Source organism: Tinamus guttatus, unplaced genomic scaffold, assembly GCF_059628265.1.
Source record: "Tinamus guttatus ecotype Peru unplaced genomic scaffold, ASM5962826v1 Tinamus_guttatus_pri_ptg000173l, whole genome shotgun sequence".
Lineage (NCBI taxonomy): Eukaryota > Metazoa > Chordata > Aves > Tinamiformes > Tinamidae > Tinamus > Tinamus guttatus.
In genome coordinates this window covers 650,168-667,014 of record NW_028288707.1, presented here as the reverse complement: position 1 = coordinate 667,014, position 16,847 = coordinate 650,168, and positions in this window count along the sequence as shown.

Genomic DNA, 16,847 nt, shown 5'->3' with positions numbered 1-16,847 from the left:
AAATAATAGTGATTCGCATTGTTTTATTGTGGCCCAAAGGGCAGTCTTTTCCTCATGTTTTCTTTTATGTTTTTCTTTTTAAATATATTTTATTTCCCCTATGTTTTTGAGTAAATGAGCAGTGCTTCATGAGTGTCATAATTTATTCCATGTTGTTTCAGTTCCAGATGTTTGCATCCTTTACCCAACTTGTGCTGAGGAAATCCTACTTTTAAGTTTGATTGGTACTAAAGTTTTTGTGACCTGGAAGGTTAAAGGGAGTTAGGAGTTCATATTTGTCATTTTGCACTCCTGGTCACAAGAAATTAGAAGGAATTTTATCTGCTCTGTTTGATCCTTCATTAAAATCGCAGTTTTGTGTGTAGATAAATAATTGTTTAGAGAAGTAAACAAACTCCCACTTTGTAACATTCTGGTAAAATGGCAAGTTAAAGATGATTTCTTAACAAAACGAAACAGAAACAACCGTTATTTCACCTGCTTATATTCATATTTTTAGTAAATTTGTGGATATGAATAGGTGTCTGTTTTAGTGTTTGAGATCTATAATGAAAAACCTGCTTAAAACCTCTTGGCTAATAATTCAGCTTTTCAGCCTTTCGCATTCTTCTATATACAGCACATAGACACCTCTACCTTTAGCCCTCACAGGGCCTTAGCACAGAAGATACTGAAGGAGGAAAGAGAATGAAGAGAACTCCTTTTTTTTTTTCCATTTTCTGACCTTTTTTTTGTTATTATTTTTTTTCTCCCTGAACCTGAACCCATCTAAAAATCCTTTGAGTCCCCAAGAGTGCCTGGAAACCTAATAATGGAAAAGCAATATAAATTCCAAAATAATCAATAGGAACCTGAAAAGGTTTTGTATCTGCACTAATTGAAAGTGAATAAAAAGAATAACACCATAGTGTGAGATATACACCCATATATATGGACAATCAAATAACACAAAACTATATTATTTCTTAAAGCCAGGGATATAATGCACTGTACAATCTTTTTTTTTCCTGTTTTGCCAAAGTGTGTTTTTGCATTGCACACTGCTTTAAAACAATACAATTTTCAAGTGGCTTTATGTGTTCTAAGTATTTTTCCAATAAGAAAATGCAATGAGTTGGGGATAGAGTGAGGAAAATACAAAATTCACATTGCTTACAACAGTACACTTTAGCTTGCAAGTTACTGTACCTAACAATGCTGTATTTGAACTTTAAATTGTTTTGTGTCATTGTTTCAAAAAACTATAATGGAAGAATATAGTAGAACAAATAGCATTCAGAAGTTTAAGAAGCTTGAATGGTATGGATTTTACAGAAAGCTTTGACAATTCTTTCAAAATGCGTTATTTATTTTATTTGTGCCATGCATTTTTCTCACCAAATGACCTTACCTGTAATACAGTCTTGTTTGTCTCTGTTTACAACCATGTATTTATTGTAATGTACATACTGTAATGTTAATTGTAAATTATCAGTTCTTATTATAACATCATCCCTGTCTGGGTGGTGTTGCTATATTTGGAAACTCTTGGTGAGAGAATGATTATTGTGTATACATATTCCTTGTACAATTTTTCTCCTGTAATATATTCTATGTCACCTTAGAGCTCGTTTATGGAAGATTCAAGAAAAGTATAAAATACATAAAGATATATCAATAAAAAAGCTGCAGGTCTTTGGTCCCAGGGCTGTGCCTTAACTTTAAACAATATTTTCTTCTGTTTTGCTGCATTTGAAAGTAAGGTAGCTGTGGGGCTAGGGCTGGGCATTCCTGCCATATTTTTAGTTGCTGATTGATGGGATTACTAGTACCAGCCAGTGTATATATATGTATTGCAATTAGCTTTCATTCATGGCCTCACTGGAAGTTCCAGCTTTTCCAGATTTCTGGCAATATCATTGTATTGCCTTTCTGATTTTCTTTTTTGCAGACTATCATCAGGGATTATTGCAGCCGTTCCTTGCTACTGAAAAAAATGATGCTGTGTTTCAGTAGACTTTTACTGAAACAGTGTTGGAAACTGTGCTATATGGCCAGCATCTCTAATAACATTTGATTCTAATGCATATTGGCAAGTGAAATAGTTGGAATTAAAAGTGTTTAATTTATGTGTTATTTTATAATTATCCTTAATATTCCATCTTTATTTAGTAGCATCAGTGATCACTGCATAAGCAGAATCCATAAAGAAGGACAAAAGACAACCATAATATTGGAAAAGCTTTCCAACACTAATATTAGTATTACAAGCAGCCAAAGCTTTTATTTTGTGTAGATGCATCTAAGGCTTTGTAATGGTGTGTAGAGCATAATGCACTAGGTCTATAGGAGAAACATAACCTTTATATCTTTTAATAACACTAGTATTAGTTTTGCAAGGTGGACCTGAGCATCTTTTGTGGTGTGAATATCACAATGACCTCGAGCACGCTGAACTCCCCATAGCAGTGAATTTGCCAGTGCGAGGGCAGTACCTCTTCCCCATCCTAGCGATGCCCAGCCCTTGTAGCATGCAACTCTTTAGTGAAAGGAGAGATTCTTTTTCAAGGAAAAACAGAGCCTCCTTTTTGACACAAACTGTAGATTTTAGCAGCCCTGGCCCAAAGGAATTTGATTGCTTTTGTTTTAAATAGTATAAAAGGGACACTATAACGACAGAAATCCTGAACAATTTTTGTTATTGTTTTAATTTGATTTTTTCTTTGGGTATGTCTTGAGAGTGGCAACTTGTGTGAACCTTGCACATGATGATTCTTTCACTGGTTTCTTAGCCTCTCTTACAGCCTAGGGGATAGTACTGTACATCAATACCTTCATATGAAATTTTTATATGCAATGGAAATAAAAGCATGAGTTGATTCTGCCTAGTTACTGTACTTCATTTTCTTTTGCAAGGTAAAATGTTTATACACATATGCCATAGTTGTGATCTCTTAAGAGAAATCATAATGCCAGAATAGTTAAGATTGATGTATTTTTGTCACCCTATTGTGTTTTGGACAGATAAAAATAAGTGTGGGGTTAAAGTCAATTGAGTGAAGTTTTTTCATTAAAAAGGCTAATCCAGGAAGTTGCTACACAGATGCATAGAAAAGCCATTGCTCTCAAGTTCAGGGAGATTTTGCAATTGACTTCTGTGGCAGCAAAAGAGAAAATAAAATCTCAATTATACAAGAACTAGGAGACAATAGATTGCCTGGAAGAGCAATACACTGGGATACCACAAAAAAGAAATGAGAGTAGCATTGTTAAATATTCACCAGACAATCTCTGCTCTGAATGGATGTTAAGAAAGTTGGCCTGTAAAATACAGCCTCCTCTTGATACAAGTGCTGGAGGATTACTTAGTTGCATAAGTAAACATACAGTTGGATTGATTACAAAAAAAAAGGTCTTTTTTTTTTTTTTCCCTCACCTCCTTCAGGCTTTTAGATTCTACCTTGGATCGGGAAGATCAATTTGCTAATAAGGACTACCAACCCCTAAGACTCCTCTTTAAGCAGCCACGGTGGCAGAAGACAGTGGCAAGTCTCTGAGCACCGGGGCTGAAGAACCCGGTAGCACCTGCTATTTCGAGCACTTTCATGCTTTCCCAGCAGCCTTAATTGGGAGATATTTTGCATAATTGGAAGATATTTTTCATAAGGGGAAGAAACACCCCCAAATTCCTGTTAGTGCTATTAAAAATTTTTCAGTAAGGAGCTTGGGTGTCACAGCTGGATGCATGGTGACTCTGGCAGGGTTTGCCCGCTTCTTATGTCTCCTGACAGAACCTTCTCGTTCTGGGTGCTTGGGAGTAATAACACCTCATAGCAGGCACATCAGAGCAATCCCTGTCTGGAGCCCCTGTTTTCACTGCTGCCAGCTGCTGCTCAAGCTGAATGTATTTTTGAGCTAACGACTCCACTTTTTCTCAGTAAAGCAAATAATAGTCTGAATAGTCTGCAGCTTCTCTTGCTCACATCTCCACAGTACTAATGAAAAAAAGGACAGCTGCTAGCATGCATAGATGCATAGTGTTTACTGAGGTGACCAGCCCAGTTTCTCAGCTGTGAATAATTTTGCAGAAAAATGTTCCAGGAATAAATAAACAAAAAAGTTCCAAAGTGATGCAAAAGCCTTTAGTTCAGTTTAGTATAGCCTGCAGGGTAAGGGAAATCTCCAGCTTCATCCTGTCAGCAAAACTGTTTGAGAAATCTGCAACACCAATAAAGGGGGAGGGTGTGGGGGGGTGGGAATAGGAAGTCCAAGCAACAGAGATCAGCGTGACAAATTGGGAGCAAAACCTGGGCAGGGGAAATACAACCCCACCAGGATCAAATCGTACCATCAAAGCTGGCTCCATGCTTTGGAATTAAGAGGACAGAGCTTGATTTTAATTCCCTTTGTATACTGTTTATGCCTGTATTCTCAGGTATAAACTTACTTTTTTTATTTTTTTTAAAATTTCTCTCAAATATTTCGAGGTCCTGAAGATTACTAAACTTTTAGCACAGAAAGAAGCTGCCAGAGCTATGCTTCAAAGCACTTGTGTTCCCTCACTTTCTGCCTCCTTCATCCTCCTTGGTCCTCTCATGTAAGGCAGGGTTGCAGATCCCCGATAGCCACATGCCCCTGGGAATAAGGAACGTGAGCTTGGTGATGCAGTGGGTGTGAGATGAGGCTAATGCATGGAAATAGCCCTCACCCCAGCATTGCGAGGAAAGGGCTAATGAAGTGCTTGGACTAATGAACAACGGTGACAGGGAGATCTTTTAAACAAAGCAGAATAGTTGCGGAGGGCTACAGACTGGTGTTGAGGTCTGGGAGCAAGACTGACAGATGCAGCCTGAGAAGGAAGAAAGTGCTGTAGAAAATGTTAGTTACCCTGTAATCCTGCTGTCTAACATGATTTAAGGAGTAGGGGTATTTATCTAAGAGACAGCTAAGATATGACTGGGGTATGACAGGATCATTCCTCAGTGTGTCCCTTTGCCTAGCAGGCAGAGGCAGTCCCAGGCAGTGGAGCCAAATAACTGGAAGCTGATGTGAGACAAATTCAAGTGGAAATGCAGAGCAGCAGCAGCTGATTTCATTTGCTCTTTGGGCTTGCAGATACCCCGCTGGTGACAAGGATCTGGCAAAATGTCACTGTTAGAATTGAGCAAAGTGATGCTGGGAGCCACACAAACCAGTTTTAACCTCACAAGCTCTACCTTTAAAAGGATTTAAGGGAGTATATTATAAATTTGTGTTCTCTTTGGCCAGCAATGGGCTGGTTCTTTACCCAAAAGGTGGGGTAGAGGGTGAAGAACAGAAGTGGTAAGGTTTCCTGCAGTGATTACAGTGATTTATTTATCTCAAACCATAGAGCAGTAGGGCCATTTATTGAAAAAAAAAAAAAAAAAAAAAAGGCAGAGCATTTCCTTTTCAGGAAAGCGGCTCTAGGGTTGTTGGTTTGTTTTTCCCTAACAACCACCCCTGGCTTGAGCTGGGATTCTGTCTTCATATGCCCCGTTCCTGCTGCCTCCCCCTGTGCTTGCGGGAGCGCAGGGCCGCCGCGGCGCTCGGTGGCGCAGGAGGTCACGCGGCAGAGCGTTCCTTAGCGCTGCTCCGTGCGCTCCTTCCCGGGAGCGGGCAGCCGAGCGGAGCGGCACGCGGCCCGGCCGGCGCCCGCAGAGCTGCCAGGCGAGCGCAGCAGCGCGGCGTCCCCCGCGTTACTGTCACTGCTTTCCCCGGCGGGCCCGCGGGCACGTGCCACCGCTGCACGCGCCTCCCTGCTCTCCTAACGAACACGGGCTGTTCACCGACAGAGAGCAGGCCTGGAAAGGGCGAGTGCGGAGGCCACACGCAATGCTGGCCATGGGGGATGTGTTGAAGGCCCCCATGAGGACGCCCAGCTCTAGGGAGCAGGCACCAGGCCCCACTGCACTGCTCTGCCCTGCTCATAGTCTGACCGAAGCTTTGAGCACATATTTGTGTGTGGTATTTTCACCACACACATTCACATTTTCACCAGATACCTCTGCATTTGGGAGGCCTCCTCAGCTGCATTTCCAATGACGCTCATCCCGCATCCCTCAAGGATGTAGTGAAATCTTTTATTCATGAGCTGCGAAGCCTCCGGTGCTCAGCACTTAGGAATTCCTGACAATCAATAACATGACGACAGCCCGGCCTCATCTGTGGATCTCTTGCTCTGCGGGTGACAGAGCGGTGCCGTCACTCCGGGGGGTCTATTGCACTCTTGGCACCACGCAGCCATCTCCTTGGCCAGCGGGAGAAGAAAACTTGTGCAGCTTGCCCAGAAATGTGTCAGGACATTATGCTGGGATGCGTTATGCCTTGGGTGACATTGTCCTGCAGAGCACGGCCCAAAGAACCTCCTTAGGGCTGTGAAGTGAGTACGGGCAATAGCAAGAGCACGTATCTAGCAGGGCTTGGGGAGCCTCTTCCTTGTGCCCCTTCCCTCTCACCCCGAACATCCAAGGGGGACGTTTTAGCTGAAGTTTGAAACTGCCCCACAGTGAGTAGACAGATTTCAGTGTCTCTATGCAGAAGCAGCAAGACTAGTATAGAGTGGGTGCTGGGTTTTTTTGTATGTTTTATTTTATTTCTAACTTTTGGGGAAGAGAAATCTCTAAACCTCTAACTTCCCTGAAGGATAGTTATGTGAGACAGCCATCCCCAGGTGCAATCAGCTGAGGAGATCACATTGCAGCTAGCACAAATGGACCTTCCAAGACTGCCTTGAATTCAAGTATGAAGCCCTCAGTGAGATGCAAGTGAGGAAAATAACATTTATTAAAACAAAACAGAAGTGAGGTTATTACACAGGTTATTACAATCTGGCCCAAGGTCTTGGCATGTCTTTATAGAGATGGCCCAAGGGAGCCAGAGGAGTCAGCCTGCAAGGGCAGTCCCAGTTTCCTCTTCCATGTTTAGTAACTAGTAGTACCAACCACAGTGAATATTCAAGCAGATTATCTGTTAGACTGTGCCAGCTGGAGCGGTCAGAAGCATGACTGATAACAAGTAGTCTTGCTTTTTTTTACTTTCCAGGTTGGCAAGACAACTCTCTGATTCATTCTTTATGAGAAATATCAGGTGGCATTGACCATTTTTCTCCCAGAATCCTCTGCACAAGCTATACCTTCATAAATATATTAATACCAGCCTTCTCAAGCTGCCCAGAGAGATGATAGAGCCTTTTTTAGAGCTTTTTTTTTTTTTTTTTTTTTTTTTTTAAGGCATTTTATTACAGCTCCCATTCAGTTATCAGCCCCTGTGTCTGACACAGGTGGCTTTAAACCCTGGAGCTTTCTGCTCACTTGGTTTTGCCAGCCCCTGCGCTCTGTGAGCCAGGTGATTGCAGCAGAGTCCCAAGGCTGTTTTCCCATGGGGTGGTGGCAAGTTCATCTCCTCCCATAAAGTTCATCTGCTCCAGATGGGCTGTTTGCACAAGCTGCTGCTGAGGAGGAGGTGTGGGTGGTTATGAAGCATGTTTCTCTAGCAGGTTGCCTGCCTTGCTTTTCTCCTGAGAGTTCAGTGCGTGGAGAGCAGTCAGAATAAAAACTGAACAAGATGGTGACATTGCACAGGGACACATGCTTGCTGTAGCTTTGAGAGCAGGTGGAGATTTGGGGCTACCTGCGAACGCCAGAGTCTCCTGCAGCTCTCCTTATTGCCATGACCCTTCTCTGGCAGCAATGGCAGCAGCCTTTTTTTTTTTTTTTCTTTCCTGGGGAGAAAATGTTAAGGAAAATGTTAAGGTTTCCCTTTAGTGCTGGTACCCAGGCTGTGCTGGATCCAGGAGGAATGAAGACACAGATGATTTTCATGAAGATGAAATCTCAGTGCTTCCCTGTTCTGCTCCCTCAGTGACAGAGCAGTATTCCAGTGGATAGCAGTCCCAGCAGGCAGGACCCCCACAGTCTTTTGGGAATAGGTCTTGCACCCACAGACAGTCTTTTCAAAGGGAGCACAGCGAGCACAGAGCACACAAGTGTCCAGCCCCGTGGAAAAGCCAATCACTGACTGCAGGGCTTTTGCATGGTGGATAGGAAATGCTATTTGGGACATGCTTTAATATTTATATGTTGAATTTAGGATGTAGCAGCACATTACTGTGAAAAGTAAAAAGATCAATAGGGAAAAATCCTTCATAAAAGCCTTGACTTCTAGAGCCCCATACTGCATTAGGCATCACTGCAGGGCTAGGGTATTCACAGGTTAATGGATCACTGATAGCCCACTCCATCTCGGAGAAATTCAGATTTCCTCCAGCGGGTAGGGTTTTGTGTCTGATTCAGAAAAGGTGAAAGGAAACGAGGGGGACTGAACCACGGGCATGGAAATGGAGTGAATTACCCTGAGCACATTAGCAGGATGGTGGAACGGCAGCACGAGAGTGGGTATGAATCACTCCTTTATCCTTCGTGCTGTTTCAGCTGAGCTGCTTCAGTGTTCAGCTTCATCAATAATTAATACAGCGCAGAAGCTGGGCTTGTCAGCATTGTTTTCTGCAATGGTGACAGTGGAAATTGTGTGGGTTTTATTTTTGTTTTGTTTTGCATTTTTTATTTTTTTAGAGCCACCCAGCTGCTGTTATTCCAAAGCTCTTGAAAGAATGGTTGGGTTTGTAAAAGAAGTAAACAAAATCACTGCTTCTTGCTGTAGATAATAGTAATGATAGGTTTGAAAAGCTGAATCCAGCATCCAAGGTGAAATGAAGGTTCCCGAAGAGGAGGTGCCAAACACACAATAGGAAAAACAACCTTGAAGTTTGCAGCAAGGCTCAGACAGCAGAATTACTGTGCCTGCTAGAGAGGGATGAGCACAGGGCCTTCTGGATCAGCCAGTCTTTGAGGATTGCTTCGTTAATAGCCGTAAAATACCCTGAGGTTTGATCATGAAATGCTTTATAACCAGACAAACGTCTACACAGCCTCTCGGAGCACAGGGACTTCCAGAATATGCCTCCAGCGTGGGCTCTGCGACATCGCCTGGGGTGGGATGAGGATGGGGAGGGGTGGCTGATAGGAAAGGATGATGCATGGGGGGATGTTATCCTGGTGGGAGAATTATCACCCCGGGAGCATGCGCGGGAGGAGGCGACGCTGGGCTGGCCGGCGGGCGCGCGGCAGGCCCGGCTGTGCAGGGAGAGCACTGAGGGGCCCAGGCCAGAGCTCGCTCACAGAGCACAGGAGGCACCTCCTGGCACCGTGAGCCTGGAGCACGCAGGATGAAACAGCCTTGGGGAGAGGTCTACAGGACAGCTCAGAGACTAAATCAGGCCTATTGCACAGGCAGAGCAAAGACAAACTGCTTAACCGTGGGCACAGCAGATGGAGTCCTATTTTAGATCATCTGAAACTTATTTTATCATCTCGACTAACCAAAAATAAGGTAGATGCTTCCCCCGATACAGGGGGATGTTACAGTCTACTTACTTATAGAAACTTTCCATGTGTATTTCAAGGAGGTGGGCTGGTGTCTGACATCGGTTAACAGGTCTTAATGCAGCACGGAGTTTGTTTTACACGACTAGGAGTTAAAGTTTTCCAAGAAGCTTTTACAGTAAAGAAATCACTATTGCTTAGTGACTTTCTGAAACATGTAGCTTTGGAAACTTTATTATGCACTTTGGTAAAAGAGTCACAAAATAATCTATGCTCGGTGTGTGCAGAGGAGAAATATTTCCTTGCTTGTCAGGAAGGGGAAGTTTTGCCTGAGTGTGTGAAAGAAGATGTTTTTTGGGTGCGCTATCTTGCACTTATCAGAAAGGGGCCAACCAGAGCAGGTCACCAGCGCCCAGGCTAATTCAAGCTGCTATAGCACCAGCACACTTCTAGCCAGGATTTCTGTAGCAAGTATCTTCCTTGCAACTGTCTTGATAAGAAGAAATATATGAATATATAGTGACAGCTTCAGTGCGAAGTCTTCTAGCTGTTCTATTAACAGTTTAAACTAAGGTTTAAACTAAGGTAGGACGATGCCTTGACTGGCTGATCTCATTCCTCCAGGAAAGAGGCAAGAGCTGGAATGAGGTACTCAGTCCTGGTCCACCATATCCATTCCTCCATCTATAAGCAGCAAGACATGCAGCCTTAGGCATAAGAGGCAACATGCAAGAAAATTAAATGAGCAGATTAATATACAGGAATATCCACACATGTGCTATGGTGTTTCTGTTTTATATATTAGGAACACAGCACAGACCTGCTTTAAAATGGCATATGAGTACAGATATATGAGCAAATGATGCAACATAATGAACTCTGGCTTAACTTCAAATGCATTTCATACCTTTCATATTGTGGTGGTCAGGAAAGTCTCAAGGATCAAGCAGGTGATGATATTTTAATGATTAAAATAGACTTTGAATACAACACTTGTCTGAGATGGATGGAGGAAGTTGACACTCTTAGGAACTGTGGTCTCCCTTCCAGCTGCAGGAAGGTAAAGGAAGTCACAGAGGCTACACTGAAGAAGTAAAATACTGCCTCTCTGTAGTTTAAATAAGGCAATAGACTGGGCAGAATAGAGCAAACTCTGACAAAACAGAACAGAATTGCAAAATTCTGTCAGTGTTTACTTCTATTTTTCTGCTAAAGACAAATATTTTAGCAGTAATTTTAACATGGTCATCTCAGAAACTACTGAGTGAGTCAAAAGACCAAAGTTGGTTAATTGTGTGCTCATTTGAAATACTAATTAACTTTTAGTTAATTAGGATGTCAGTGGAGATATGTGTAATCCTGGAGCTTTGCTGTGGCACATGCAGAGAGGACACTGCCATGCCGCTCTACCACGCGCTGCTCATGAGGTTACTGCCCCACGACTGCTCGGATCCTTTTCCTGACAGGAACTGAGGAAGGGATTAAGTATCACCTCCCCTTCCAGTAGCTGGGCTGTAACAAAATCTCTTCCCCTAAGCAGTTCCCAGCACCGAGGAGAGGGAAGGGCTTGGAAGAGGTTGCAGAGCAGGAGAGTTACTGCAGCCTGAATCTGCCGCTCCTCCAAATCAAATTCTGTCACAGCTCTGAAGAAATAACGCATGTGTCAATTGTATTTTAAATGCAGTTCATCACTCTCATGGCATTTCATTATCACTTCCCACTTACTTATTACCACTTTTGCTCTGAGTAACTCCCCACACTCCCCCTGTCCTCACGTCGCTCGCTGCATTCAGGGGTCCTTTTCTTTTAGGCCAGATGATTCAGATGCTTTTTCTCCTGGTGACACAAGGTTTCTTTCTTCGTAGTTTGTGTGTCATCACCTTGACACTCTGCCACCTTCCAGTTCCTTAGTTAAGTGCTGTCATGGGCATCTTTTTGCTGTTCATAATCCAGGGCAACTCACTGCTTCCAAATTCTATTGGCTAGAATAGATATGTGTGTATATATATACATGAATATATACGTATATAAAAGAGTAAAAAAAAAAAACAAACAAAAGTAACTGCCTCTTGCACCCAGTCTTCCAGAAGCGTCCTGGCTCTGACATTCCTTTCCTGCAGAACTCAGTCAGCAATAAGTGTTTTCAACCATAATCAGAGGTCAGAATCAACTATTTCTTACTGCGAAGGATATATGTTATGTTGCATTAGAAAGAAACTCTTGCAGCACTTATGCAGAACGATTTTGGCCCTGTTCAGCCACCAGTGTGAGCTGCCTCACTCCACATCCTAGGAAGAGCATGATTCCCTCTGGTGAACATTGCTGCGGTAGATTAAGCATTTGGATCTTTGACCTGCCTGCTCTGCCCCTCCAGGAGGAGGTGCCTCCCCCACAGAAGAGGAGACATCTGAAGGGAACATTTGCCCATGACTCAGCCTTGCAAAGCATGACACGGAGGACAGCAGTGAGCCCAGCAGAAATGGAGCGTGCTCCTCACACACTCCTGCCCACCCAGACTGGGCTGACCGTGCTCACACTGACATTTCACATCTTGGTCCAGGGTGAGGTAGGATGATCTCCCATGTGCGCACAGGTATTTTGTATTCGTCATTGGGCAAGGGGCTGTGGTCCATCAGTGCAGGAACGATACCTAAGCACCCAGCTGCTTTGCTTTCTGGAAGATTACACTGGAAACAAGATGATGTGGAATTAAAAAACTGAGCTAGTTGTGACATATTGGCAGCTTTTAGCACAGAAGAAAAGTGAAAGCAAACAAAAAAGGGCAATACAGACCAAGCTGCCCAGGTATAACTATGGGATGGTACAGATAGGCCAAGCAATATCAAAGCTTGTCAAACCTGATCCCCTTTGCAGAGGAGGCTGGTTGTCCTCTCGGAAACAGGTGAAATTTGGGTTCAAGACCCTGTTTTTAGCTGTATCTCTTAGGTAAGGCTGAAAGCATCTTCAGCCTGCATTAGAGACTTTGCCTGTGCATGAAAGAGGGACAGAGCACAGCAGTGCCTGGGCCAGGCTGAGTTTATCACTAGCAGGGGATACTTTTTAAACTCAGGGTTATAAGGCTTCTGACCATGATCCAGAGGCCTGCATGACTCCAGTTCTGTGCACACTCAAACTATCTGGGGAGAAAGCAGCATCCACTATGGGTCTGCTGGGATATAAGGGAAGAGAGAGATATTCCTGTTAGCACTGATGTTTACCACAGGTGTTGTGGATGGAGGCACTGTGTCTGGTCCCACCATCACCATTTTTGGCTGTTCTAAGAGCAAGTTTGTCTCCCTCCAAGTGCTCTGTGGGAAGGTGAGGCACACAGGCAGTCAGAGGCAGGTGCACCTTCTGGTTTGGCAAAACACCTCATAAGCTGCATCTGAGCAAGTGCTGTCATATGGACACCAACATAAATCAAAGAGGGGACTGAAGAGAGGGAGGCTTGGATGCCCATGAGTTACTGCAGAGGTCACTGCAAGCAGGAGAGGCAGAACATTGCTTGGCCTATAAGTAGGGTGGTAGTTTGGACTGTAGCCTCTGCCTATGTCAGGGCTGGAGGCCCTGGAGGCATCAGTGAAATGAGAGAGAAGAAGCTGCAAGGCTCTACTGTAGAAACAGGCTTTGTCATGCTCCTGCAGACAGCCTGCAGCTTTGCCCTATCTTATGAAAGGCTCCCCCAACCAAAGGAATTTCCTCTGCAGCTTTCATTCCCTTTGGAGCATGGGAAAACATGTGCCAGCAGCCAAAGTATGGCTGGGTGCCTTAGTGCTGGTCCTGGACGTCATCCCAGTGTTTAATATTACAGACAGTAATGAAAATGGCGTGCTCATCTCTGCTGCTGAAATGATCAGGGTGCTGCTGCAATGGCAGAGATGGGGCTGCCAGTCTCCAGGACATGACTCATGCTGCAGCAAAACACCTGACATGGAGCAAGCCGCTCTCTGGGAAACCCCATCTGTGTTTGAAAGGAATCCTTGTCCTTCATGGGAGAAAAACAAGTCACACATCCTGTTTTCCTTTAGGGAAGCACAGAAGCCACAAGAGAAGGTGGCTCTCTCCAGTAAACCATGCCAGCAAGTTTGCTGACCTGGATCAGAGCCGTGCGTTAGGAGGCGAGCAGCGGAGCGGGGCCGTGGAGCAGCTGCGGGGCGCCCGGCCAGCAAGCGGCGGCTGTGCGGACGCAGGTGCGAGTCCCAGGGGCTGGGACATCTGCCCTCCCGCGCCGCGGGGCACGCACCTGCTAGGGACCCATCACTGCACGGACCCGCCTCGTGCAGCACCGCACGGGCAGGAGCGCTCCTCCTTTGCTACCAAATGCCTTGCGGGAAGCACAGAGATCCGCAAGGGAGGGAGACGTGCTCGAATGAAGCAATGCGCAGCCCACGCTGACAGCCAGCCCAAGGTGGAGCTGCTTCAGCCTTCACAAATGCCCCATTGCAGCTGAAGGACGCAGAATTCGACTGGCGAACATGCTACCTAAACCAGGGGTGTGCACATGCACACTGTCCATGAATCATCTGCCCCTGCTGCCTCCAACGAGTCCCCTGACCTGCTGGTGACAGGCGAAGGCCAACTTATGAGAAGACACTGTTAATACCTCCCTTTCTCCCTCCCTCTTTTTTACCTACAGCTTCTGGGTAGGTGAATCTTGACCAAGAAAGGGAGTATGAAGGCAGGCTTGTGGAACAGCATTATTTTACAGGACTGAGAAGCAGGATAGTAGCAGCTCCGAACTCCTGCATGTCCATGATCCACAGGTACTTGCACCACTTTTACAGCACATAGCCATACATCCCCACTCTTTAGTATGTTTGCTTTGAGCAAATGCAAACAAGCAGATCTTTTGTCCTGACATGTTGACTTTCCTCACCCAGCAAATGCTGTAGCTCTCCAACTTGGTCAGCACCATGTCAACCTCTTCGCTAGTGCTCACTAGGGCCCTTGTAAACCACTGTGTACTTCAAATTAAAGCTTTGATTATTCGATTAATATCAGAGATGGATGTGATTCTTCCTGAAAAAAAACACTATTTGGACCTCTATGCTGTCCAGTACAAAACTTTAGTGGGGCTTAAGTGGGACCAAATGCTGGTCTTCCTGCACAGAATGAATTTGTATAGGGTAAAAGTCATATAGCAGTAAATTTCATCTAATTATTTTATAACTAGAATCATAAATGTGCTGTGGTTCAGTGCCTTGGAAACTGGGCTTATAATGAAAACAGTAGGAACTGAAGAGTCAATATTGTAATGCTCTCATGGTCTCTATTGAATATTGTCTGACACAACCAGTGTCATGTTGCATTAAGACATGGTAGTGTTGATCCTAACCTAACCCAATCAATTTAAAATAAAATTTTGCCATGCAAACCCTAGGGGACATTTATGGAAACATTTATATATCTAAAGACTCTTCTGCTTCCTTCTGAAGCTGTGCCGGCGTCATTAGAACAAGGGCAGTTTTAAATGCCTGCCATGTGAAATTGGTTAAGTCTTGCTTTGGGAAGCTGCTGACAGCAAAGTCATTCATGAAATTCTTCCTCCAAGTACTGAAGACATACATTCTAATATGTCACCATACAAAAATAAGCTGAAAACTGAATAAGTGTTTCACAGAACTGTGATATGAAACTGCACGTTTGCAGACATGTGAGCCTTTTTTTTTTCCTCTGATCTCTGTAGCTTTTAATAGCTCCTACACCAGGAAAACATGCCAGGCTTTCCAGTTCAGCAAGCAGAAGTGGGAGGCTGGTCACATTGCAAAGAGCTCTGACTTGTGCTTCTAGAAGTACAGGTCAAAGTTGTCAGAAAATAAAATAGCTCTGATATCCGGTAAGGTACACTCCCTGCGTTTAAAACAAGCTGCACTGCTCCAAGAATCTGCAGCACTTTTGCACTGCTTGAGAATAGTAACGTCAGGGGAGATGATTCAGAGATTTCAGTATTTCTTCAAGGTTTGGTTTTATGTCTCCCAAGGGCTTTTTTTTGGAGAGTTTCATCTGTTTTGAAGGCGAGCTCTAGTTCATGTGTCATATACAGCACAGACAGAGTGTGAATCCACAGGTGAAAGTTGATGACATAATCCAGAAGGGGAGAAACTTGTCAATCCCAGGGAGTGAAATACTTCAGATATGGAAAGTGGAGGCAGGTGTCTGCAGCTTGGACCCCCAACTCCTTCAGCTGACAACAGCTCCAGTCCCACGCTGTCTGTCATTGAAAGACTTATACAGAGGTTTTGAGGCTACATCATATACTCTGACCTGTTCATGTCTTGGAATTACACATAGTTACGCAAAGCTATGTTCGACTATAATGTATCTTCTAGAATGATGTTCAAGTAGCTAGAAGACTTTATATTGCATTTATACTGCAATGTCAAAAAGCTTTATCTTTGGAGAAACTGTCTCTTCTGAACCGACTTCTTTCTCTAGAGGCTATTTTTTTCTCTAAGAGCTCGACAGACAAGCTTCCCATCTGTATAATGATTCATTCCCTTAGTAGCCATAACGTTCAAAGGTGGAATTTGCTTGTATGCAGATGTTCAGTCTGAGTTGACAGGACAGGAAAACTTTGTCCCACCACAGGTGCAAAGACGTTACCTAAAGACTACGAAAGACCACCTCAAGTCTCTAAATTTCACAAACAGCCATGGTGCTATGGTGAAAAAGGAATCAGTCCTTTCAGCTGTCATCATGCTGCTTAGCACTGTGTGATTTGTTATTTGTATAACATGCAGTGTGGCCACAAAGCTCATCGAGCACTGGCAAAGAGCACTTGGGGTGGGCAACCTGATATCCCCCAGAATCTTAACTGCCTTGAAAAGTTACAAAATCCATAGAAAAAGGGTGCATGGGAAAGAGGTGAACAGTCCCTTACTGACAATACTGTTCTGCTAGACTCAGAGGAAAAATGCGTGCACTCTCCTACAACCAAGAGATCCAATGCATTCTCTGCATTGAAAGGGACCTGTGAGGACCTTACATCAAGTAATAGCCAGATGACAATGTGGATTCCTGGGAAGTCTCATGGGAGGCTAGGAACGACATTAAGAAGCTTAGCAAGTAATATTTTTGTGCAACTATCTTGGAAAAGGAACTGGCTGCTGAAAATACTTGATTCTACCCTATGTGGCAGAGAAAAGCTGATATACTGGCCTGGCCTTTAAAAATAGATACCAATATAGTTTCTTGTCATTGACTAGTGAGACAATATCAGACCATCGTTTTATGAAATTATGATGCATGGTTGTCTGGACAACTGCAGACCTGATATCATTTTCTTTGGGACAGCAGGCATAGCTGAAGATTGCTAGGAGCAAGAACTACAGGAATTACTTGCAGTAATTCCAGACTATTACTCAAGCTCTTCTTGATTTCGAAACTCATCACAACAGAGTTTAATCACACCAAACTCGCTCTCAGCACTCTCCCCCTCTCTCTCTTTTTGGCAGCACTCTTTCCTCA